This window comes from Schistocerca americana, chromosome 8 (assembly GCF_021461395.2).
Source record: "Schistocerca americana isolate TAMUIC-IGC-003095 chromosome 8, iqSchAmer2.1, whole genome shotgun sequence".
NCBI classification, from domain to species: Eukaryota; Metazoa; Arthropoda; class Insecta; order Orthoptera; family Acrididae; genus Schistocerca; species Schistocerca americana.
In genome coordinates, this window is record NC_060126.1 from 256,447,510 (window position 1) to 256,473,402 (window position 25,893).

Sequence of the window (25,893 nt, forward strand, 5' to 3'; positions counted from 1 at the left end):
AAACTCCTCGAGGTCTCCATAAAGGCGCGTCTCTGTGTTCGAATCCTGAACCAGCACAAATATTTTGATCATGTCATTTCAAGCTGTAGCATGCGCACATCACACTACAGGTGAAAAATAATAATGATTTTAATGCCTCATGCTGCGTTGGTGACAATAACGATATGTGGCTATTCCGACTACCAGTTGGACACAGAACATTTAATTATATCACTTCAAGTTCAAACACATCAGTACTTGTTGCTGGTGAAAAAGAATTCAACAGTAGCCGTCTCTTCGTGTATAGTCGATACTGACGACATTTGCGGGGATCGACTCCCAGTTAGCATAGAACTTTCCGTCACCTTATTTCCAGTTCCGACATGCTCACATCTCGTTATTTGTGAAGTAATCGGATTTCAAAACGTATTACGGCTACAAAACGACTGAGACAAATGCTGGGTTCGAATCCCGTTGAGATAAAACGTTTTCCCCTTGTATTTCCAGTTGGTCATTCAGTACTGGTGAAAAATTTCGACATCTAACAATTGAGTGTGCTTAGTTAACAATCCGTGTAGGAGCTGGATTCGAATCTCCATCTAACACAAGCTGTACTTCCCCAATGAAGTTCTATAGGCCATCTATTGTTCCTTATGTATATTTCAAATTTAAACATACGCTCACTTTCCTACTTGTGATAGAAGTTATGTGTAATATCTTTCGTAGTTAGTTAACAGGGACAGCAGCAGCTGGATAGGAGTACCAGGTCCTGGTTCACCACAAGAACTGTCGTCACGTAATTTCAAGTTAAAACTTGCTTTTGGAAATGTTGTAAATTTAATTTATAAGCGTTAAGGACTGCTTCGCCTGTAATAACGCGTTTCTTGATATCTGTATCATCGTGTTATTAATTATCATGTGGATCGATAGCCATACAGATCAATATTTGCTAGAGGTCTCTCGTAATAACCATTTTGTATGGTCATCCATGTCATGGGGATTGCATACAAATCAGGCGGAACGCAATTCAGGTCGTGCGGATACTTTGAAGCATAATACATTGTAAATCACTGAGAAATTTACTATTAAAATTCTGAGAGCGCACGTTCCTAGTAGAGTCAACCAACACACTGCTTGGTCCTATAAATAACATATGAATCAGTCATGTATCTCAAAATCTCAAACGTAGACTTAACAAGAGTCGTTCTTCCTGAGCTCACCTCGTTCTTCTGTGAAGCAAGCGGGAGGGGGGTTTGCAGTGTTAGTGTTACACGGGTAAGCGCTATTCAGCAAATATACTGAAAGAATACACTTATGGTTGCTTCCGAAACGCAAAATGTGGATGATCCTGGATATATAGGCACACGATTCTCACGTCACTGTTGGAGACACAGGAGTATTGTGCAGCTGCCTTTCATTGAAACTTGCATAATATGAGAAAGTCGGCACAGATACATGTAGGCCTTACACGGATTAAATTGTCGGTCCAAGATCTTATGAGACTGGCCTCATTCGCAGCTCCAGGAACACTGCAGCGGCTTATGCCACAAAATAATTCATCCGCAGATGGCGAAATCTCAGTAGTAAACAATCCCCTGCGGGAAGAACAAGTAGCATTGAAAGACCTTCTTCTTCATTTCTTTTTATACCTCTGTGCCGTGGCACCACTGAAGTACTGGTGTTGTCACACAGTGAGCCGGCGGTTTCTTTGTATGCTCCCCTCAGGTACGTAGTATTCGCGCTTACGCAACATGAGTGAAACGCAAAGGTGTCCAGCGTAGAGTTACTAGTCATGCACCTCAACGATTTTACACGTGCGAACTTAACAGCCTGATCATCAGACTCATTATTATTAACTTTCGGTTGACCAAAACTTGGTCCATTACATTCATCTTGTGTGACTTTACAGTTTGTACGTTTTCCAGTGGTTTGTATTCATTGTTTCAAAAGAGGCAGATACATCTAGACATTAAATACGGTCATATACATGTCATTTAATTACAGTTCATGAGGTTTGAAACATAAAATAATACACCTATTACTGTTACTAACACGTATTCATTTTGATTTTAATACTTTCAGATATACAAGGGGAGAGTAAAAGGTCCGTTTCAAGGCGTTATTGTAATGTACATGCAACGAACCCCGACTCCGATGCGGGTACATAAGCACCAGCATGTAGATAAGGGATTGATGTGGCATTCGTGTCCTTGCGGCGTGCCTGCGGTAAATGCGGAAACGTCAACTATGGCGACGTTATTAACAAATGCGTCCAAACAGGACCAACGTGCTGTTGTTCTCTTCATGGTTTCTGAAGAATGAACACTAGCGGACATCCATTGAAGAATGAAGAATATATATGGGGTAACATGTCTGTCGGAAACCACCGTCCTGGAATGGTGCTGCAAAGAGTGCTACTGATTGCTTGAAAACGTACGTCCCAATATCTCAAACGTCATAAGGTAGAAAGCACACCAGTGGCAAGACGCAATCAATACCTTCACTGCGCGATAACAACGGTGAAGTCACTGATTACAGTGCCACTAAAGCACAGTTATTAAACACGGTTTTCCGAAACTCCTTCTCCAAAGACGACGAACTAAATATTCCTGAATTCCAATCAAGAACAACTGCCAAGATGAGAAACATAGAAGTAGATATCTTCGGAGTAACAATGCAGCGTAAATCACTTAATAAAGGCAAGTCCTCCGGTCCAGATTGTATACCAGTCAGGTTCCTCTGAGAGTATGCTGATAAAATAGCCCCATATTTAGCAATTATATACAACCACTCGCTCACAGAAATATCCGTACCTAAAGACTGAAAAATTGCTCAAGTCACACCAATACCCAAAAAGGGAAGTAGGAAAAATCCGCTGTATTACAGGCCCATATCACTAACGTCGATTTGCAGTAGGGTTTTGGAACATACACTGTATTCGAACATTATGAAGTGCCTCGAAGAAAACGATTTATTGACACACAGTCAGCACGGATTCAGAAAATATCGTTCTTGTGAAACACAATTATATATACCCATGAAGGAATGAGTGCTATCGACAGGGGATGTCAAATTGATTCCATATTTTTAGATTTCCAGATGGCTTTCGACACAGTTCCTCACAAGCGTCTTCTAACCAAACTGCGTGCCCACGGAGTATCGCCTCAGCTGTGCGACTGGATTCGTGATTTCCTGTCAGAAAGATCACAGTTCGTAGTGATAGACGGAAAGTCATCGAGTAAAACAGAGGTAATTTCCGGCGTTCCCCAATGAAGTGCTATAGGCCATCTACTGTTCCTTATGTATATTAACGACGTAGAAGACAATATGAGTAGCTGTCGTAGATTGTTTGCAGATGATGCTGTCATTTACCGACTTGTAAAGTCATCAGATGATCACAACGACTTGCAAAATGATTCTGATAAGATATCTGTATGGTTCGAAAAAGTGGCAATTGACCCTGAATAAGGAAAAGTGTGAAGTTATTCACATGAGTACTAAAACAAATCAGCTAAATGTCAATTACTCGATAAGTCACACAAATATGAAGGCTGCAAAGTCAAGTAAATACTTAGGGATTATAATTACAAATAACCTAAATTGGAACAATCAAATAGATAATATTTTGGGTAGAGAAAACCAAAGACTGCGATTCATTGCAGAACGCTCAGAAGGTGCATCAGGTCTACTAAAGAGACTGCTTACACCACGCTTGTCCGCCCTATTCTGGAGTATTGCTGTGCGGTGTCGGATCCGAATCAGGTGGGACTAACGGATGACATCGAAAAAGTACAAAGGAGGGCAGCTCATTTTGTATTATCGCGAAATAGGGGAGATAGTGTCAGAGAGATGATATGTGAATTGGAGTGGCAATCATTAAAACAAAGGCGCTTTTCGTTGCGATGGGATCTTCTCATGAAATTTCAATCATCATTTTTCCCCTGCGATTGCGAAAACATTCTGTTGGCACCCGCCTACATAGGGAGAAATGATCATCACGATAAAATAAGAGAAATCTAGGCTCGCACAGAAAAATTTAAGTGCTCGTTTTTCCCGCGTGCCGTTCGAGAGTGGAACGGTAGAGATACAGCTTGAAGGTGGTTCATTGAACCCTCTGCCAGACACTTTATTGTGAATAGCAGAATAGCAGAGTAATCACGTAGATATAGATGTAGGTGTAGATGCAGAAAGTATACCAACTCAGGTGAGAGATGCTCGACCAGCCGCCCTATAGTCCCGATCTCTCCCCTTGTGTTTATCACATCTTCAGTTCCTTACGGAAGACCTTGGAGGGTCGACGATTCCTATCGGGCGAGGACGTGCGGCAGGCGGTTATGGACCTTTACACGCAGCACAGTGTTTTAGCAAACCGGTATCTCTAAGTTAGTGTATCTGTGGGATGATTGCCTCAATGCTCGCTGCGATGTTGCCTCGTTGGCATACTGAGTCGGGACTTAACGAACATCGAACGAAACCTTTTTGATCGCTCCTTATATATTCCAAGCTTTGTCTCTAATAACCCTTCAGAAAAAAAGAATGTTTGGAAGTGGTTGACTGTAATCAATAAATAAGAATAATATGAGAGTAGAATAACGTGGAAAGGAATGAGCAGTTGTAAAGAGATTCAGTCACGGTTGTAGCCGATCTCCTATAATATTTAATCTGTGCATTGAGCAAGCTGCACAGGAAAGCAAGAAGATACTCCGCTTGGTAATTAGAGGTCAGCAGGGGATATTAAAAACTTTGAGGTTTTCAGAGACAGCATAGGACTTGGGAAGAGCAGTTGAGCGGAATAGATAATATCTTGGAAACATTTTATGAGACGAATGTCATCAAATGTGACACGAGAGTAATGAAATGTAGTCGAAGTACTGCAGATGATGGAGAAGGAATTGGACAAGGAAATGAGGCATTGAAAGTAGTTGGTAAGTTTTGTTCTTTGTGCAACAAATAAACTGACGATGAGTGAAAAAGAGAGGATATGAAACGGAGACTGGCAATAGCAATAAAACTGTTTCTGAAAACAATGTAAATTAAAGTGTTCGGAATTATTTTGTGGAGAAATTTGTCTAAGGAAAGTTAACAATTCTGACCACCAGACAATAGAAGCTTTTTAAATGAGGTGCTACAGAGCAATGCTGAAGATTAGGTGGGCAGGTTGGATAGGTAATGAGGAATTACTGAATCGAATCGAGGAAAACAGAAATTTGTAAAACAACTTGACTAAAAGAATAATCTGTTGGCAGATCTCATCCGGGGTCACCAAGGAGATAACGGAGGGAAGCATGTGGTGAGAAGTAGGGGAAGGGTGGGGGAGGGGTGACGAGCGAGGCCACATCTTGACTACTGTAAACAAACTGAAATAGATGTAGCTTCCAGTAGGTAACAGAAGTAGAGAGGCTTGTGCAGGATAGACTACCGCGGAGATATGCAGCAAACTAGCCTTTGGAATACAGACTGCCGGCCGCTGTGGCCGAGGGATTCTAGGCGCTTCAGTCCGGTGTCACGCGACTGCTACAGTCGCGGGTTCGAATCCTGCCTCGGGCATGGATGTGTGTGATGTCCTTAGGTTAGTTAGGTTTAAGTAGTTCTAAGTTCTTGGGGACTGATGACCTCAGATGTTAATTCCCATCGAGCTCAGAGCCATTTGAACCATTTACATACAGACCACAACAATATGAGAACAGCTACTCAAAGGTGACACTGTTTTTGTTAATCAGAATGACAACAGGTGCTACTACAGGACTCAGCCTAACCCTCACATGCCCTTTCTAGCATACCTCCCAGGCTGTCGCCTATGGTGGCAGCCCGGCTGTTTAAAAATCGACACTAGCCAATCAGAAACCTCCTGATGCGAGCTCACAAAGGTGAGCTGTTCATTTTACATTCAAACGTGAAACATCAAGAACTACACAGATCTGACAGGTTATAGCGGCAATCTTTCTATTGTGCAGTTACGCGTGTAAGAGCAGTCAGTGACGATGCCTTTGAGTCGTGGCCTCGACATAAACTAAATTACGACTTAGTACTTTGCTCTCCCGCACATGCTTGCCCCCCACAGCCACAAAAACCGTCCGTGGCGAGCTATTGTCTTGCTAGATGGTCTGACGTGAGCAAATGACTGCTGGAAAAGTTTGCAGTGGCTCTTCGTTACGTCTGTGCGCATTATGTGCGCTTATTTTGGTACCTGGTAAACTGCGCAGAAAAGCGTAAGAAAAATAGAATTATTTCTTTAGTCTACGTGCAATAAGAACACTAGTTCTCCGTTGTTTTGATCGTGTCTGACGTACGTCGTGCTCTAAGAAGTAGTGTCAATAACTAACAGTGCTCAGTTTAGTTTTAGTCTATTGCGTATTCCGTGAATCACATTCGCAGAAAAATTCTATGATGTGGATCTTGTCAGTAGTTATTTACAAATAAGCTATGCTTTCTCAGTCAAAACGTGGCTACATTCTGGCTATTTACATAACTGGACTATTATTTCAATCTCAATCAAGAACAACATTGTAATGTATTGATTAGATGGGTTTGTCAGTGAAAATGATTTAAATTTTTTAAAGCTTTCAGTATCTGCCAGCAAACTTAATTCACAAGTGAGATGGTCAAATGTATTTATGGCTGCGCAATCTGCTCCTTTTAGTGAAAGAGTAAAGCTAAGCTGTAGATTATACAGACTATTTTGTTCCTAGAATTATATTTATTAATGCTACTATTATTTTTAAAATGTGCTTAACTCTTCACAGCAAACTTCCTAAGCATAATTATGGCTGCTTCTTTACAACAAACGTCACAAAGCAATAAACGTATTACTAAACTGTTTCAGAAAGCCTAAGTTTATAACTCGAAATTCAAGGATAGACACTATATGATATTTGAAGCACACAGCTGTGCATTGAATACTTTGTGTCTATGCGTGGAACTTGTCCAGAAAAATATTCCAAACATCAGCTAGTAGAAGTATGCAAGTAAGCTACTTTTCTAATACTTTCATTACCGAATTACGTAGAGCAACTTTTACATAACACAAGCGTTTGAGATTTTCTTGTAGTTTTTATTGTTGTTGTTGCTGTTATGTTTTGTCTGAAGGCTAACATCTAGAATGATCTCTAATTCAAGCTGTGACCAATACGCACGCCCAAGATTAGCAAGGCTGCGCACACATAATCGTTGTTGATTCAGCTGTCCCAAATAATTGCATAACTAAGAAATTAGAAGCTACTCTTAAAAGTTTCTTGTTGTTATAAGTATAACATAAAGGTAATTACTTTAGTGGAAGTGTTAGTGTAGAGTTAAATAATATAAAACAGTGTAAGAACTGTATTTTTTTAAATCAACTAGTTTTATACGCGATAGTCTTACGAAAGGCGTAACATAAATTTCTATTTCGTTAAATTTATTGTTTTTCTGCCACTAAACGTAACGTTAAAGCCTTATAAAAACCGATCGTCCTTGGTTTATAAATGTGGATATCGCCAGAGATTATAGGTTACATAGGGAGTGTTTTCGGAAGTTGTAGGTTATGGTTTCACTGGAACGGTTGCAGTGGAGAAGATAACAGAGTGCTTAAAGATAATGTTGCATAGAATTGTGGATTATGCCAGAAAGATCGAAACATCGAGGAACAGGAAGCGAATATTTTTGCCCTTCAGTCATGGTTATAAAACGTGAAGGTTAAATTACGACAGATGAAGGGAGAAAAAGAGAAGGAATGCTGAAAAAGTTAGCAAGCAAAGAACAAACAGGGGAAAGTTATGTTAGCAAATTCGAAATTCGTAGATTTTACTTGCTACCAGAAATAGATAAAGAAGAGGTTCATACAGATGTAGCGGAATGTAGGGTGCAGAAGATCAATGCTAGGATTACATTGATATGTAAATTATTGGGTTTCAAGTGAAAAATGACCTATATATACCAAATTTTAAAGTTACAGTCATGTATGCCCCCTTTAATTCTGTTTCAGAAACCAGAGTTATTTCGAAAAGAACTGTGAACTTTCTGTTTCCAACAATTATACGTATGATACATTGTATATGTTGGTAACAGTGCAGGTTTCTAGTGTCTGTAAATCATTATCTTTGCTATTACTTACTTTTGTTTCGCTGAAGCAGTTTGTTCACGTGTTACTGAATGTTTGTTGCCCAAGTGCTACATATATTTATGGAAGTATATATCCTTTAGTGTGAAATAAATACGAACTATGTCATGCATAAAGAAATTCAATAAAAGGAAATTCCTTGGTAACCAGTTCACAAACAAAGCAGGCCACACTGTTTAAAGTAACCTACGTATCAGTTCTTCAGACAAGAAACTCCTGCATGGTATTCAAATTTTTTGTGTTAACAATGACACTGTTTGTAGTGGATTTTTTGTTATTGATGTGGGCATCTTATCTTCTTAGATAAAGGTCTTATCTTCTTAGATAAAGGAAGTGGCGAAATGTAAGCAATATGTAGGCTGTCTGGAAATTACTGAACAACAAAGTATCAGGAGGGTTTAGCGTCGTAATTAGTTGTTCTTTGCAGATCCTGCAATAAATCTACCTCGAAAATGATTCCGAACACTGTGTATAAATCGTATGATGTGAATTTGAAGTCAGTGTATGCGGTGCGTGCAATATGAGACGGAAAACAGGCTGCTCAAACGTTTTGTGGTTAGATGGACCTTCCTCCTCCTCCTAGTAGGCTCAGAAAGTATATAAAAATACTTTTAGGTGCCTTGACGGTTGTGTCTAAAGCATCTAGGAAAAGTGCAGTAGAAAAAACTTTATGGTACATGACAACGCCGATGACATCGTTCCTTGAATGGTGTTGTAAGTGCTACTTCTCTAGAGAATGGAAAAGTTGTTGATGTTGAGCGCTTATCTAAGTACTTTCACATCTGCCATGGTAACACTCAAGGACATATTGAACATCAGTGTTCTAAGAATTATGATGGTTAAGGAGACTGATGACCTCAGATGTTAAGTCCCATAGTGCTCAGAGCCATTGGAACCAATTAAGATGGTACAGTGGAGGTATGGAGTGTGATGGAGCCCTAAAAATGTTTCAGAGGTCGGTGCCCGTTTATAACGTTAGATATACGAAGTGCCTAGGATATGGAGATTCTCAAGCTTTCAATAAAATTAATGAGTTCACTGTTTATGGTGATACCTTGGTAACAAAACTGGAGTGTTGTGGACATTTGCAAAAGAAGATGGGCGCTAGATTGAGGAAGTTACGAAGAGAAATGAAAGGAAAGTTGCTATCTGATGGAAAATCTCTGTCTGGCAGAGGCAAATTGACATAAACTGAAACAGATCTTCTTCAGAGTTACAGCAGTGAGAAAAGCTATATGAGCCACCTATTTTCATAGGTTGTCTAAAGATGAACATCCTGTTCACGGTCTTTGCCATAAAGGAGCAGATTTTTGGTGTGGTTACCAAAAAGCAAAGAAAGTCGTCAAATATACCATCATAAGCATTCTCTTCCGAGCCTTTTATGAATGAAATAAAACCAGTTTTCAGAGACCTGAGTTACCCCGTTTTGCTTAGTAAATGTCTTCATGAGGGCACTCAGAATACAAATGAAAGTTTCAACCATTAAATATGGGAAAGATTACCCAAGAATGTTTTTGTAGGACTAAATACATTAAAGGTTGGTGTACTAGATGCAGTGATATGTTTCAATGATGGAGTGAAAGGAAGGTTGGAAGTACTAGAAATTTAGGCATAAAATGTGCCTCTAATATGGAAAATAAGCTGCTTGCGTGTGACAGACAACGGTTGCATAAAGCTGAAAGATTCACCCGTCAAGTTACCAAAGAAGCAAGAAGTGCTGAAAGGAATGCCAAGAGGAAGCATGAAGATGAAGAAATGCTGCAGAATGAAGACTACGCTTCAGGAATGTTCTGTGGCACAGTTTAATTGGGCTCATATCTTCATTCGCAATTTCCTTCATGTTGTATTTTGCAGAATTCAGGTGCAAATATTTACTAAAGTTTATAAAGCATTGCTCAGATTTTTTTCTGTAACTCGCAATAGTCCATACTAATGCAGTAGACCTACACTTTATTGCATATTCAACTAAATTATAGAAAAAATAACATTTTTATTAAAAAATATAAAAACTAAAATGTAAGATGTAATATTTTTTTAGCATTGTAGTATACGTAATAGATGGAATTAAATAGGTCTAGTACCTCAGCCTCCCTGTCATGCATATCTGGTAAAAATTTGGTCTCCTTCAAATGTATAACATTGGATTAAACGGTATCTCAGTTTGAGGAAGCATATTGGGAAAAAAAATGCATCAATGTCTTTGTAATTTTTTTAATAACCCTAAGCAGTTTCAAAAATATTCGAAATACTTCTAATTTGTGTAGAAAGTGTGCTGCATTACCTGATGTCAACAAAAAATCTGTAAAACATATACATTGTAAACAGTGCCTGAAATAAGTAGGTGTTGATTTTTACATAATATTGAGCCGAATAAAGTCACCTTCAGTGAAATGACACTGCAGATGAATTTTTTGGATTTATCCCTCTCACATTATCTTTCTGTACAGTTTTCCTTACTGTAATTAATTCTGGAATTGCTGCTTCGTATGACATCTTATTTGTCTCAAGTATTGTCATGAAAATGTTGAAAATGGCGGTTGCTTTTTAATATTTCCATATGTATTTCTCACTTGAAATTGGAGAATGAATCATTTTAAAGCTGTATCTACTTACCCTCCCTAACTATATCAGTTTCTTTTTCATGCAGGTACTATTCATTAAATGTAGAAACAATAAGTTTGTACCTAATTTTTATTTTAGAAAATGTAATCGAGTCCAAATTCAGAGGCACGAGGAGTGGCCGCGTGGTTTGAGTCGCCATGTCACGGATTGAGCGGCCCCTCCCGCCGGAGGTTTGAGTCCTCCCACGGGCATTGGTTTGTATGTTGTTCTTAACTTACGTTAGTTTAAGTAGTGTGTAAGTGTAGGGACCGATGATCTCAGAAGTTTGGTCTCGTAAGAATTCACACACATTTAAACATTTCATTCCAGATTCAGAAATTATTCACACCATCATGTTTTAATATATAACATGCGTATGTACAAAATAAAATGGTATTTCATCTCAGTTTTCAAAAGGTATACAATACCTTCGCTGTCCTTAAAATTTGTAAAACCGTTGTTTCTGCGTTAATCAATTCTTGCTGTTCGGTTTTGTTGAAAATTCATATTTTTTTACTCTAGTGAGCTTCAATTGCTTTGGTGTTCGTGTCTAAAGCTCTGCAGCGGTGTTCCCATGTCAGGAAGACTTGGACGTTCCGCCTTCAGCAGCTATGCTTCACGCAGCCGGATCAGCTTTCTACGTCAGCTGCAGCTCGAGTCCGCACACTCCAGGGCTAACGACCTCGTTAGCAACGCTGCGCGAATTCTGCGTTCGCCACGTACAGTAGGCTACACGCAGGGGCTAACGGGAAATACGTGGACCACGTCAAATCTGGAAAGGGCCTGCACGTCAGTGGGAGACTCGAACAGTACAGTTTATTAACTGCAGATCTGATTACTGGGCACAGAACGGCGTCATTGTCATGTTGACACGAGGAATCTCTGGTAAGAGAAATCCGAAAAAGCCATGACGTGAATTGCTGGTTCATATAAATCAAACAAAGACAAGGAAACACAACGATAACTGGAAATGTCTGAAATGAAACTTATGCATGACACGGCATAAATAAATCTTCTCCTTCTTTAGTGAATCTGGTTTTTTTCCTCTTTCTGATCACTTCTAACAACCTTTCTATGTTTTCTCCATTATTTCTTCATTCTTAAGTTTTTCAGTCCACTTCACCTTAAGTGTTCTTCTCCATAGGCGCATTTCAAAACGTTATAAAAATCTTTCTTCTTTCTTTTTAACTGTCCATTATTCACTGTTGCATAACACTACACTTCTGACATAATATTTAGCAAATATTTTCCTCAACTAAATTGGAATTTTCCTAGCTGATAGTAACTGCTTCACCTCGTATAATACTCTCTTTCTCATAGATATCCTCCTCTATATTTCTTCTGTACATCTTCCACTCCAAGTAATCAAACTGTCAGTTCCTGTCACTTTAGTCTTTTCTGTATTATCTTCATTTAGACTCTCCTCGTCCCTTCTTGCAATGCAATACTCTTCAACAGTTGCCGTAGATCCTCTTCTGGTTCCCTCAGTACTGCAGTCCTTAACCTTTCTCCTGAGATTACAACGCCACTTGCGTCATCTGTGTCGTTAGCTACAATTATTTTCCTTGTATGTTGAACAGTTACCAATTCTCATCTCCTTCACCTTTTTACTCCCTGCTCTGTCTCTATTTTGCTTTTTGTACATCTCTTTATTAACCCTCTATCTTTCCAGTCTGTACCAACATCTTTTAAAATTCTCAGCAATATACTGCAGCTGACTCTGTCGAAAGCCTTCTCCCAGTCGATAAAAGAAATTTTCCCTACATGTTCATTTCTATCATTCTTCCTCCAGTCATTCTCAAATAACCTGTAGCATGTCCTGGTTCATTCACCCTTTCTGAAGCCGAACTGGTCCGCCTCATTATTTTCCTCTATTTCGTTTCCAACTTCCCTTCGTATGATTCTCTTTACAGCATTTGTAGAGTAACATCAGTGATAAAACCAGTTGTCCTGTAGTCCTTGAATTCTGTTGCGTTGCACTTTGTTCATGAGACATAGAAAATATTAGATACAGGCTCCCAGGTAGATGCTATTTTCCTTGACTTCCGAACGGCGTTCGATACAGTTCCGCACTGTCGCCTGATAAACAAAGTAAGAGCCTACGGAATATCAGACCAGATGTGTGGCTGAATTGAAGAGTTTTTAGCAAACAGAACACAGCATGTTGTTCTCAATGAAGAGACGTCTACAGACGATAAAGTAACTTCTGGCGTGCCACAGGGGAGTGTTATGGGACCATTGCTTTCCACAATATATATAAATGACCTAGTAGATAGTGTCGAAAGTTCCATGCGGCTTTTCACGGATGATGCTGTAGTATACAGCGAAGTTGCAGCATTAGAAAATTGTAGCGAAATGCAGGAAGATCTGCAGCGGATAGGCACTTGGTGCAGGGAGTGGCAACTGACCCTTAACGTAGACCAATGTAATGTATTGTGAATACATAGAAAGAAGGATTCTTTATTGTATGATTATATGATAGTGGAACAAACACTGGTAGCAGTTACTTCTGTAAAATATCTGGGAGTATGCGTGCGGAACGATTTGAAGTGGAATGATCATATAAAATTAATTGTTGGTAAGGCGAGTACCAGGTTGAGATTCATTGGGAGAGTCCTTAGAAAATGTAGTCCATCAAAAAAGGAGGTGGATTACAAAACACTCGTTCGACCTATACTTGAGTATTGCTCATCAGTGTGAGATCCGTACCAGGTCGGGTTGACGGAGGAGATAGAGAAGATCCAAAAAAGATCGGCGCTTTTCGTCACAGGGTTATTTGGTAAGCGTGAAAGCGTTACGGAGATGTTTAGCAAACTCAAGTGGCAGACTCTGCAAGAGAGGCGCTCTGCATCGCGGTGTAGCTTGCTCGCCAGGTTTCAAGAGGGTGCGTTTCTGGATGAGGTATCGAATATATTGCTTTCCCCTACTTATACCTCCCGAGGAGATCACGAATGTAAAATTAGAGAGATTCTAGCGCGCCCGGAGGCTTTCCGGCAGTCGTTCTTCCCGCGAACCATACGCGACTGGAACAGAAAAGGGAGGTAATGACAGTGGCGCGTATAGTTGGCTGGCTTGGCTGAGTATAAATGTAGATGTAGTTGTAGATGCAGATGTAGAAAGATACTTGAATGGTCTGAAGTAGATCTTGAGATGTTTACTACTTCAGTCACCACTCTGGCTATATGATTTCCATCTAAGATTTTCAGTCTCTCAGGTGGTATTCTGTCACAGCCTAATGCTTTCTTTCACCAGACCTCCTTAATCGTTTCCTCCAAGTTATATTTCAGCATTCTAGCGGCACGGGCATAAGCTTGTGCCTGAAGCCGGAATGTGAACACTTGCCGATACCCACAGGCTCAGTACTTACACCATGCCAGCACCTCTGGAACCACGTCTTGGACATTGGGGCAATAACCGGAGTTTCGAGGGATTTCGATGGCGCTTCGCGGGCCGTGTACCTGACTTCCACATCTACATACATACTGCACAAGCCACCGTACAGTGCATGGCGGAAGATACCCTATACCACTATTATCATTTCCCTTCCAGTTCCAATCGCAAATGGAGCGAGGGAAAAACTACTGTCTATATGACTCCCAATGGGTCGCACTAGTGTCCTACATGGGGTCTCTTTTAGACACGAACCACTCCTTTCTACAATTCTCCTGATAAACCGATGTCGACTACCACCTTCCCTGCCGCATTCCTCACATGCTCGTTAGCAGTTCATATCGTTTTGGAAAGTTACGCCTGGACACTTTCATGAAGTGATTGTGTGAAGCAGGACACTATTCATGCTGTATCCGAACATTATGTGCTTGTTTCTCCCACACATCCGCATTAACTTATATTTTTCTACAGTTAGAGCTAGCTGCCATTCTTCACACCAACTAGAAACTTTGTCTAAGTCATCTTGTTCCTTCTTTCCGTACACCACAGCATCACCAGCAAACAACCGGACATTGTTGTACACCCTGTCCGCCAGCTCATTTACGTATACAGAAACCAATAGCAGTCCCTGGGGCACTCCTGACGACACCCCTGTCTCTGATGAATACTCGCCGTCGAGGACGACTTACTGGGTTCTATTATTTAACAAGTCTTCGAGCCACTGACATACTTGCCAACCTTTAAAAACACTTGTACCTTTGTTAACCGTTTGCATAGGAAAACCATGTCAAATGCTGCCCGAATATCTAGAAGTTTTGAATTTGCCTGTTGCCCTTCGTCCATAGTTTGCAGTATATCATGTGATAAAAGGGCAAGCTGACTTTCGCACAAGCGATGCTTTCTAAAACCGTGTTGACTCGTGGATATAAGCTTCTTGCTCTCAAGAAAATTTATTCTATTAGAACTCAGAATAGGTTCAACGATTCAGCAGCAAATCAGTGTTTGTGATATTGTTCTGTAATTTTACGTGTCTGTTCTTCTACCCTTCTTATATGCAGGAATGACCAGCGCTTTTTTTCTAGTCGCTTGGAACTTCGCGCTGGGCTAGAGATTCGCGATAAAGGCAAGCTAGGTAAGGAGCCAATGCCATACAGTACTCTTCGTAAAACCGAAATAGGATTCCATCCGCAACTATAGACCTATTTATTTTCAAATCGCACAGTTGTTTCTTTACGCCAGCGATGCTTGTCACAACGACGGTATGTTTGTATATTTCTGCCGCATGAAGGTCAAACGGTGGTATGTTTGTACGATTCTCCTGCATGAACGATTTCTAAAACGCGAAATTTAAAACTTCGGCTTTCGCTTTACTATCTTCAACTGTCACGAGACTGGTCATCGGGTGATTGAATTGAAGCCTTAGGTCTGCTTAGCGATTTTACATAGGACTAGAATTTTCTCGGATTCTTGACCAGATCTTTTGCTAAGGTAGGACGGTGGTAGTAGTTGTATGCTTCGCGCATAGATCTTTTCACAAACACATTACTATCCTTTATCTGTTGTCATCTGCCCGTTCTCTTTTGCTTCTGCTTCCTCAGCACTTTCCTAATTTCCCGCGCGCGATGCCCACAGTCTTCACCACTGCCGCCAGCCGCCCATATGAACTGAGGATGGTCTCAGAATCTGTTGGTGCCGACGTGAGCCACAACTTGCGGGCGACTGCACCCTGCACCTTCGATAGCCGCAGGTGACACCCTCTCCACATTATGAGCGCACATCATCTTTCTTTCCGGTCCTGAACGCTATCTTCCCAGTGGGCTCCATAATGTGCCTAACGTTGGAGCTCCCGGTAACTAGGAAACCCCTGCATTTAACCGCAACAAGGCCTCTCTGGTCCTGTATAAAAGCTGGAAGCCTGACCAGACTGGGATGTCAACGCGGACAGACTCCTAATCGGTGTCCGCCGTGTATTGGAAGTCACCGCGAGGCCGCCAAGGTTCTTCCTGCTGCCTCCCACCGGCGGATGAGGCGAGGGTGGAACCGATGCCCTCTTAGCCATCGAGCCGCGTGGCGCCTGCCAGCACCCGACAGCCAACTCAGTTGGGCGGGACGCAGCTGCCTCGCCATCAGCGAACAGTATCATAAGGCCACCTCATCTGCCGCAGCACTACCGATATATGGCGACCATGCAACCAACGTCTTGGTATTACTGGGGACGTAGGTACCGCCGTTCAAATGACGCTGCTTCTCGCCACGGTAGGCCGCGAGATAGGCGCCTGGTAACACGCTTGGAACTTGGATGCCCTGGGCTGACGTCTGACCGCGCACCTTAGATGCTGTAGCCTGTTGGAGCAAAAAGAGTTTACAAGCACGCACTTTGTCTTGCTGCACAGACCTTAACCGCCATTGCACTCCCATAGCCCTTGCCAACCATCAAACCCACAGTGCCATCGCCGAACTGACCACTAGAAGAGTGGCTTTTCCACTCCTCTGTAGCGACCATTGCTCCCCCAGCCCGCTACAATATCTTATGACCTACCTCTTCATCATTACGTTCATCTTCGTAAACCAGTCTGGTGTCATACTTCTGTGCACCATATACCTCTTACGCATAATCCATTCAAACTTTCTTCTCTACTTCTATACAAATAGTCTTCTTTCTATGTTTATTCAATGTTTCTTGTTTCCTTATTTTCCTTCCTTCTCTTTCCGTTAAAAGTTTCATTGTTCTGTACATTTCTTCCGTTTTCTCCATTTCTTGTACTAACTCACATTTCTTCCTGGTCCGACCGTCTCTGCCCTGATCCGTTAACCTCTATAGGTCATTGTTCAGTTTTCTATGCTGTCTTCTGTCTTACGGTTTTTCTATTTCCCGCCCTCAGTCATTTTTTCAGACAAACTTCGTACTATCCATCCTTTTTATTCTGTGCTGTTTTCACTTCTCTCATTTCTATCACGAATCCTTCCAACGTTGTATGTCTAGTGGTATTCCAATCTTCAGTGACTTCTACACTTTCCCTATCATGTTCCGTATTATTTTCGACATAGTAACTTTACTCTTTCTTAAAGTTTTCATTCTTCAGTTTCGCAACCTCCAGTTTCTTTATCTGTTCTCTTATGCGTGTTTAATACAGCTGTCGTCGTCTCTCGTTTCCAATTTGTTATTGCTTCTCATCCATCCATTTTCCATAATGCAGATCCCAACTTTGCATTGCTTCATCTACAACCTGTTTCCAGGTTCTCTTAAATCTACCTGTCTTTCTTCTTCCTCGGGCTATTCACTTCCATACTCGTTTCGGTCGTCTTTTACTATCCATGCTTTGACGTTGCCCATTCTAAAGTAGCCTTTTTGTTTCCGTTGTGTTTATAATTGCCTTTTCAAACTCAATTTCCCTCCGCATTTCCTCATTTCTTACCTGCTTCAATGTTGACATTTCGTTACTACTTCGCCAGTAGTCCATTTACTCAAGAACCCTCTCTTGATTTCCATTGTTAATTTCCCGGGTTCCTGATCCGTACGATACAATACTTTTCACAGCTGTGTGGTATATTAGTTTGTAACATTAGTTCCAAACCCGTTGCCTCGTTTCCTCCCGCTCCAAGACATTCAAATTTATTGTAAAAACCCATTGCTCACATTGTTCTCCGAGTTTCCGGAACGTATGTTCCACATCTTCACATCTCCTGAATGATCACTACGTCGTCCGCAAAAAATAGTGTGTACAACGTTTCTGTTTCAGTTTAAATTCTCAAGCCGCAGCATTTCCATTCGTGTAATGCTTCTTCTAAATATATGTTGAACGGAGTAGGAGCTAAAATTAGATCTCTGTCGGAGTTCTTGCGTGATTCTAAATTCACCGGATATCTGTTTCTCCATCTTTGCGCAAATGGTGCTTCCAGTATAAAGCATATTCACAGCTTACAGATAAGCCTTAAAGCACCATTCTACAACGTGCTCCACCACAAATGGCTTAGCGGGATTATGTCGTAAGCTTTATGTAGATCCATAGATATCTAATGATCTCTAGCCGTCCCCTTCTCTGTTAAATTTCGTAAAGTAAACATTCCATAAACAGAGGAGCGTCCAGGTCAAAACCCATTTTGCTCGCCTGTCTCCACTACTCGTTCCTCTATATTGTTCTTTAGGGCTCTACCATGCAGTCTGGCTACTGAAAGCATTACACTAATCTCTCTGCAATTTTTACATTCTGTTTGGTCACCTTTTTTACCTATGGAAGTAATTTATGCTTCTTTCATTCATAAGCATAGGTTTGCTGTTTAGGAAGTAAAATAACTGATGATGGTCGAAGTAGAGAGGATATAAAATATAGACTGGCAATGGCAAGAAAAGTGTTTCTGCAGAAGAGAAATTTGTTAACATCGAGTATAGATTTAAGTGTCGGGAAATCTTTTCTAAAAGTATTTGTATAGAGTGTAGCCATGTATTATGTGAAACGTGGACGATAAGTACTTTAGACAAGAAGAGAATAGAAGGTTCCAAAATGCGGTGCTACAGTAGATGGCTGAAGATTAGATGGGTAGATCATGTAACTAATGAGGAGGTACTGAACAGATTTGGGGAGAAGAGGAATTTGTGGCATAACTTCATTAGAAGAAGGGATCGATTGGCAGGACATGTTCTGAGGCATCAAGGAATTACCAGGTTAGTACTGGAGGGCATCAGGGAGGGTAAAAATCGTAGAGGGAGACCAAGAGATGAATACACTAAGCAGATTCAGAAGGATGTAGGGTGTAGTAGTTACTTGGAGATGAAGAAGCTTGCACAGAATAGAGTAGCATAGAAAGCTGCATCAAACCAGTCTCTGGACTGAAGACCACAACAACAACAACAACAACAGCAACAAGCAATTTAATCGCTTTATAAACGTTGATCATAGACCCTTGCTAGAAACGTAGAAAGAACTGTGAGTGCAGTTTTTATCCCCCCCCCCCTCTCTCCACCGCTACCCCCCCCCCCCCCCCCCCCCCGGCCACCACTTTCCTGACACTGTGTTCTTCATTGTATTTTCTTCGTACGATTAGGCTTGTCCTAGTATCTGCTACGACTAAATAATTGTCTCTGTCGGTGCCTGCACCTGGAAATTCTAAATAAAGAAACCTCAAACGACAAAATGTAAATCATCCACTTAAAAGAGCAAGCTAGTCGCTTTGGAGCGCTAATGATGTGGTAGGAGTAGTACCACGCTGTCGTGAGTCCTGATAGTGAAGTGGTGAGTGAGCGCCAGTCGTTTGTACAGAAACAATGCATTAAGATTTGTCGACGTGAATCGTGTTTGGGCAAGCACATGACATGTCGTGAATGAAGTTGCCCGATTTGTTGTTGAATCAACATGGACCGTCCAAAGGGTCTAGACAAATGGTGTACTTACTGCAGTTAACCCGCCATATTGACAGTGGTCCTTAAAGGATCCTGTTCAAGAGGCACTGGAGTCAAGTGTTGCGCTTTGTCAGGGACATTCGGTCTCCAACCTGACTGGAACCGGCGCTGCCAGTAAATTCAGGTTCATCTCAACCAGTTTCCGATCGAATATTGCGAAAAGAACTTCATGGAATGAACATTCCAGGTCGGATACCTTGAAGTATGCAATTACTCGCAGCGGCAGATAAGATTTCACATCTTCTTCAGCGCGAAAAATAGGGTATAACTGGGCAATAGCGGACTGGAAATGATCAGTGTTGTCAGCCGAGTCTCTTTTCAAATGACTTTAGAAACTTGCACCAGAACAATACAAAGATGATCAACTTTAGATGTTATCCGTCAGCCATCTCTATTTAAGTTGAATATCAAACTCCAGCTGTCTAAGCGTGCAGACCCTAGAACCTCAAAATTCATGTCTTGCCCAGTTACAATACGACAGCCACGAAGTCACACAGGAATTCAAAATGAAATCTACTCCGATTCGACGCTCACATGATCCCATTACCAGATGTTCAGTTTTCTGGAGAAGAACAAGATACTCTGCTACAAAAGAAAAAAAAAGAAAATAAATTGAAATTAAAAAAAATACAGTGATAATTCTGGTGATCGCTTCAAAACTCTCCTGCGGCCTGGGCACTGACAGATGAGCAGAAAGTTGATTCTTCGTTATTTCAATTATGTTTTACTTATCCATTCCACTGTCATGAGAAAAAACATCACGACAGGCAAAAGGAATATAAGAAGTAGATGTTATATAAGCCAAGCCTTTAAGTACATGCGCTGACAAGCCAAAACATTATGACCACTGAGTACCGCAAAGTTGCAGTGCGCCTGGTGCCGTTGCGGGCACATGATGCGGTAACAAAGTACGTAAGCGGAGCAGACACGGAAGGGAGGTTGCCCTAGCGAAAATACGAGTTGCAAATGGGGAAATCCATTGAGATAAGATACTTTGACAAAAGGCAGATTATTGTTACGTACAGCCTGTGAACGAGTATCTCCAAAACGGCGAAGCTGGTAGAATTTTCACGTGCTGCTGTCAAGTCACCACTACGCGCTAAATGGTTTTACGTCCACGATTCTTCACAGAACGTGGGGTTCAGAGGCTTGTCTGCTCCGTGTAGTGTGAGAGACGGTAGTCTGTGGCATGTCTGCTGGTGCACGTACAAATGTTTCGGAGCACACAGTTCATCGTACATTGTTGAACATGGAGCTCCGCAGCAGACCACGCCTACGTGTTCACATGTTGACCCAATGACATCGTCAGTTACGACTGCAGTGGGAACGAGACCATCGTGATCAGGGTTGATCGGTGGAAACGTGTCGGCTCTTCGGGTAAATCACATTTTTGCTGCACCAGGTCGTCTCGACAAATGCCGTCATCGAGGTGAACGGCGGCTCGAAGCGTGCGCCGCACCACGGACGCAGGCTGGTGGAAGTAACATTAGCATTCCAGAATGAGATTTTCACTCTGCAGCGGAGTGTGCGCTGATATGAAACTTCCTGGCAGATTAAAACTGTGTGCCCGACCGAGACTCGAACTCGGGACCTTTGCCTTTCGCGGGCAAGCGCTCTACCAACTGAGCTACCGAAGCACGACTCACGCCCGGTACTCACAGCTTTACTTCTGCCAGTACCTCGTCTCCTACCTTCCAAACTTTACAGAAGCTCTCCTGCGAACCTTGCAGAACTAGCACTCCTGAAAGAAAGGATATTGCGGAGACATGGCTTAGCCACAGCCTGGGGGATGTTTCCAGAATGAGATTTTCACTCTGCAGCGGAGTGTGCGCTGATATGGAACTTCCTGGCAGATTAAAACTGTGTGCCCGACCGAGACTCGAACTTGGGACCTTTGCCTTTCGCGGGCAAGCGCTCTACCAACTGAGCTACCCAAGCACGACTCACGCCCGGTACTCACAGCTTTACTTCTGCCAGTACAGTACATTAGCATTGGTTGGCTGGTTGAATTGGGGGAGGGGATCAAGCAGCGAGGTCGTCGGTCTCATTGGATTATGGAACGATGGCCAAGAAGCTTGGCGTGCCCTTTCGAAGGAACCATACCGGAATATGCCTGAAGCGATTTACGAACATCACGGAAAACCTAAGCCAGGATGGCCGGATGCGGGTTTGAGCTGTCGTCGTCCAGAATAAGAGACCAGTGTGGTTATTCTATGGGAGACATTGTCCTGCGCTTGCATAAGACGTTTTTTGGCAATCGAGGAGATGCTGACGTCTGCGAAACACCTGTATCGCTTCATGCTTGACGTCTTCGCCGACAGTGATGTCATCTTTCAGCAGTAAAATTGTCCGTCTCTCTGAGCCAGAACCGTGCTACCGTGGTTAGAGGAGCATTACAGCGAACTCACGTCGACGGATCGGTGACCAAATTCGCTTGATGTAAATCCTATGGAGCCGATCTGGGTTGCTATGGGGCACCATCACCTCGTGCGCTAATCAGTGGCCCGTTATTTACGCGAATTACATGACCTGTGCGTAGTCATATAGTGCCACATACTTTCACAAACCTACAAACTGTCGAATCGCTGATACGTAGAATCAGCAATGTATTTCGCTTCGAAGATGGACAAACAAGCTATAATGCAGGTGATGTTCTGGCTCACCAATATATAATTCGTGCAATGAAATGTTGTAAACAGTGCAGACGTCTCCTCAATCAAGTTGTCATCATTTACTCGAACACGCCTTGAGTAATGAATACACTGTCCACAAGAATTGGTAGAACACGTGCATCAGTGGTACGGGCGGTACCTGTGGTCTTTTTGCATGGTTGAGATCTTCGCTTTCAGTTGAAGTCGCAATTAAAATCATTCTTCACCTATCGCCTGTGATGATAATAATGATGTTTGGTTTCTGGGGTGCTCAACTGCGCAGTCATTAGCATCTGTACAAAGTCCCAACTTTTACACAGTCCTTTTCCTTTTCACAATCCAGTCTAATCACTCTCACAAATTATGATGACGAAATGATGAGGACACCACACACACCCAGTCCCCGGGCAGATGAAAACCCCAGCCCGGCCGAGAATCGAACCCGAGAACCCGTGATCCATAGGCAGCAACGCTAGGCTCTAGCCCACGACCTGCGGACCACTATCGGCTGTCTCATGCATTACAGTATCAGGTGACCCCTTATAAGCAAGTGCGTATCGGCGTCCCAGTGTCTGCTAGTGAGGTACACAGGTGTAAGTTGTCATTTGTGGACGTTGTATTCAACCGAGCACAGGCAGTGCAACATGATAGTGCAGTGCAAGTTGCAAGGGCAGACCGTTTGATCCTGAAAGCATGGACTTTCTGCCGTGTGGCTGCAGATGCCAGTGGCTTTCCATGTGTCATCCACAGGTTGGGGAGACGCTACAAGGAGACATGTCAGTACATAAGGCAAGTTGAACAAGGTCGCCGACGCATTGCTCCGTTGCGGCGCCGTACGGATAATGCCAGAGAACTACAAGACTATCTCAGAAGGGTCATTCGAGCTGAAGTGTCAGAAACTAATGAACAGAGTACAAGAAAGGACATTAACACTCAGACAACCTGTTCAAGTAGACTGACACGACAACAGCCTGCAGTTCTGCGGTTTCCATGTAAACTGACAATTTCGTTATTGGCCAAACGTGTATTCACAGACGAGTCAAGATGTCCTAAGACGCAAGGTGATGGCCGCGTTCGTGTGAGGAAACACGTGGTGAGCGGTATCTTCCAGATGTTGTCGAGGATATCGACAGATTTCCAAGGTTCTTTGATGTTGCGGGCAGGCTTCATTGTTAACAGCCATACGGATCTTGTAGTTGTCCATGGTCGCCCTACCGTCAGGCAGTACGTCGGACAGATCTGTTGAAGCATGTGGTGACTGCCTCATATGGTGGTGCCCTGATTTTCTTCTAGTGCCAGGACTTATGTGGCGGGCGTCAGCATGGATGTCTTGTGAAGCCTGGACTTTGAAGTAATGGAGTGGCCGGCGGTGAATCCCGACCTAAACCCCATCGTGTATATGTGGGACACGCTTGACAGACGTGGTTGCGATCGTCCTATTCCACCACAGGGTCTCCAAGATCTCTCATGGGCTCTCGTTGAAGAATGGGGACGGATAACACAGGGTGACCTCCGTGAACTCATACTGAGCATGCCACGTCGCTGTGACGCGGTGATAAACGCTCACAGAAGGTTACACGTTACTGAAGTCCTCAAAGTCGAATGAAAAGCACCCATGGTGACGAGATGCATGATCTTTTCCACTTTGTTTTCGACACCTGTCGCACATTTCAGTTCTTTTTACGTAAACGATCTCTGTGTACCTAATTTGTGAAAGATAAAGGTAAAATTTGGTAATATATCCAGTGCTCAATTATTGCTTAGTGGAGTATAGCAGACGCCCAAGGTCATGTTCCTCTAATTCTTTTGAGCAGTGTATTACGTATCAACAAAGAATATACTGGGAAGTCATCTGTTATAGACATCTTTCATACTAGTTACTACTTGAATTCATTTTTCACAATATGCAAAGTGATCAGAAAATGTGTGAAATGCTTGTAGGGATGTTACAGGGCAGGTTGTACTGAGACATAAATGTTAAGAGAGAAATTCGATACGTTGCACCGTTTCCGAGTTATTTAGCACTGAAGTTAAGTCAATCAGATGGTCGCGCGCGTAAATTCAAGTTTCAGCTGACGAGTCAAAGCACTCGTTGGACAGCACCGCCGCTGGCACGCCGCTTGAATGCGAGCGCGCGACGCTCCGATTGCCTAAATTCTATACTAAATAACTCGGAAACGTAGCAACGTATCGAACTTCTTTCTTAACATTTATGTCTCAGTACAATCCGCTCTGTAACATCCCTACAAGCATTTCACACATTTTCTGACCACCCTGTATATTGTAAACGCTAGCAAATTACATCTATAGAATACGTCCCGATAAGAATAACGTATTGAATTCTACCCATTAAGTAGTAAGGTAAAGGTGTTAACAACCTGCAGATTTGTTTGTGCAACTCGATTTTTGAACCCTCCGGATAGTATACAAATATCGCACAATGGTGGAATTATCGCAGTTCAGCACATTGTCCAGTTCTGAAGTACAATGACGTGAATCATTGTGAGTTAATGGGTTTAAATGATCTTCGTCAAACCCCGGAAGTCTTCCTAAACGTGTAGAGTCAGTAACGTCAAAATGATAGTCCTTAAAACGAGAAAACCATTTTCTTGCCATGCTTCGTCCAGTGGCTTATCCCTATACACTGTGCAAACGTTTCTGGCTGCCACCGCTCCTGTCACACCTCTACTGAAAAAAATGATTCACTATGGGACTTAACATCTGAGGTCATCAGTCCCCAAGACTTAGAACTACTTAAACCTAACTAACCTAAGGACATCAGACACATCTATGCTCGAGACAGGATTCGAACCGTAGCAGCGCGGTTCCGGACTGAAGCGCCTAGAACCGCTCGGCCACAACGGCCGGCCACACCTCTACTGAAAGGAATGGGAAGGAAATGATCCGATTTCTCCACATTCTAGCGTCAACAGCTCCAGTCACCATCTGCAAATAACAAAGTGACAATTAGTTAAAAATCGACAGTGAACTACAAATGAAAAATGACAATCGATAAATAACCCCATACCAACCGGAATATCAACATACAAAACAAAAACACCCGAATTTATGCACCAACCAAATACAGGACTTTGGCCAAGATTCTGTGGAATAAGGAACGTTGACTTCATGTTTTTTTTTCCTTTTTATCTTCTTTCTGTGAAATCTTGCTAAAGAATGCTATCTTATAGTCACCAATGAACTCGTCTTCCCCCTCGTCCAATTTCCGTAGTGTGTTTTCATTGCCATTTGATCTCTGTCTATTCCTAGTGACTTCTTTCTTACGCAGTGTATCTCTATTAATATTAATTATATCATCAGAATCGTATTCATTGACATACACAATGTACAGAATACGCTGATCTTCTCGAGTGCACTTCGTGAAAGACACGAGCACGTACACTAGCGACTAGCAATCTGGCCCTGTACGGCGAGGCGATTGGAAGGGTTGCTGTCCACCGCTTCCTGGCATGCAGTGAGTTTTCTTAACGATCGCGTTTTCAATGTTACTAGCTAGGACTTTTTATTATAAGTAAACACATGTCCGTTTTTCTACTGGTGAATCTGATCTATGACGTCCTGCTTGTTGTGGGTAAACGTACTTCATTTTGAAGAGTTTGGGTCCCCCTCCTTCCTGTATCATGGGCTTCATGTATTACTGACGTGTGCTTATTACATACTGGTTGTCATAAAACACACATTGTTTGCATAGGTACCCGCTTTTTTTATCATAATGTCGATTGTATCTATCGTATCTTGTAGCAGTACGCCTGAGATCG

At 42.2% G+C, this 25,893-nt stretch overlaps 1 non-coding gene across 1 annotated transcript; it reads right to left on the reverse strand.

Annotated features, from left to right (window-relative positions):
- Positions 1-21,026: 21,026 nt before the first annotated feature.
- On the reverse strand, positions 21,027-21,101 carry Trnas-cga. Its single transcript has one exon. It is a non-coding gene; the product is annotated as a tRNA-Ser (tRNA).
- Positions 21,102-25,893: the final 4,792 nt, after the last annotated feature.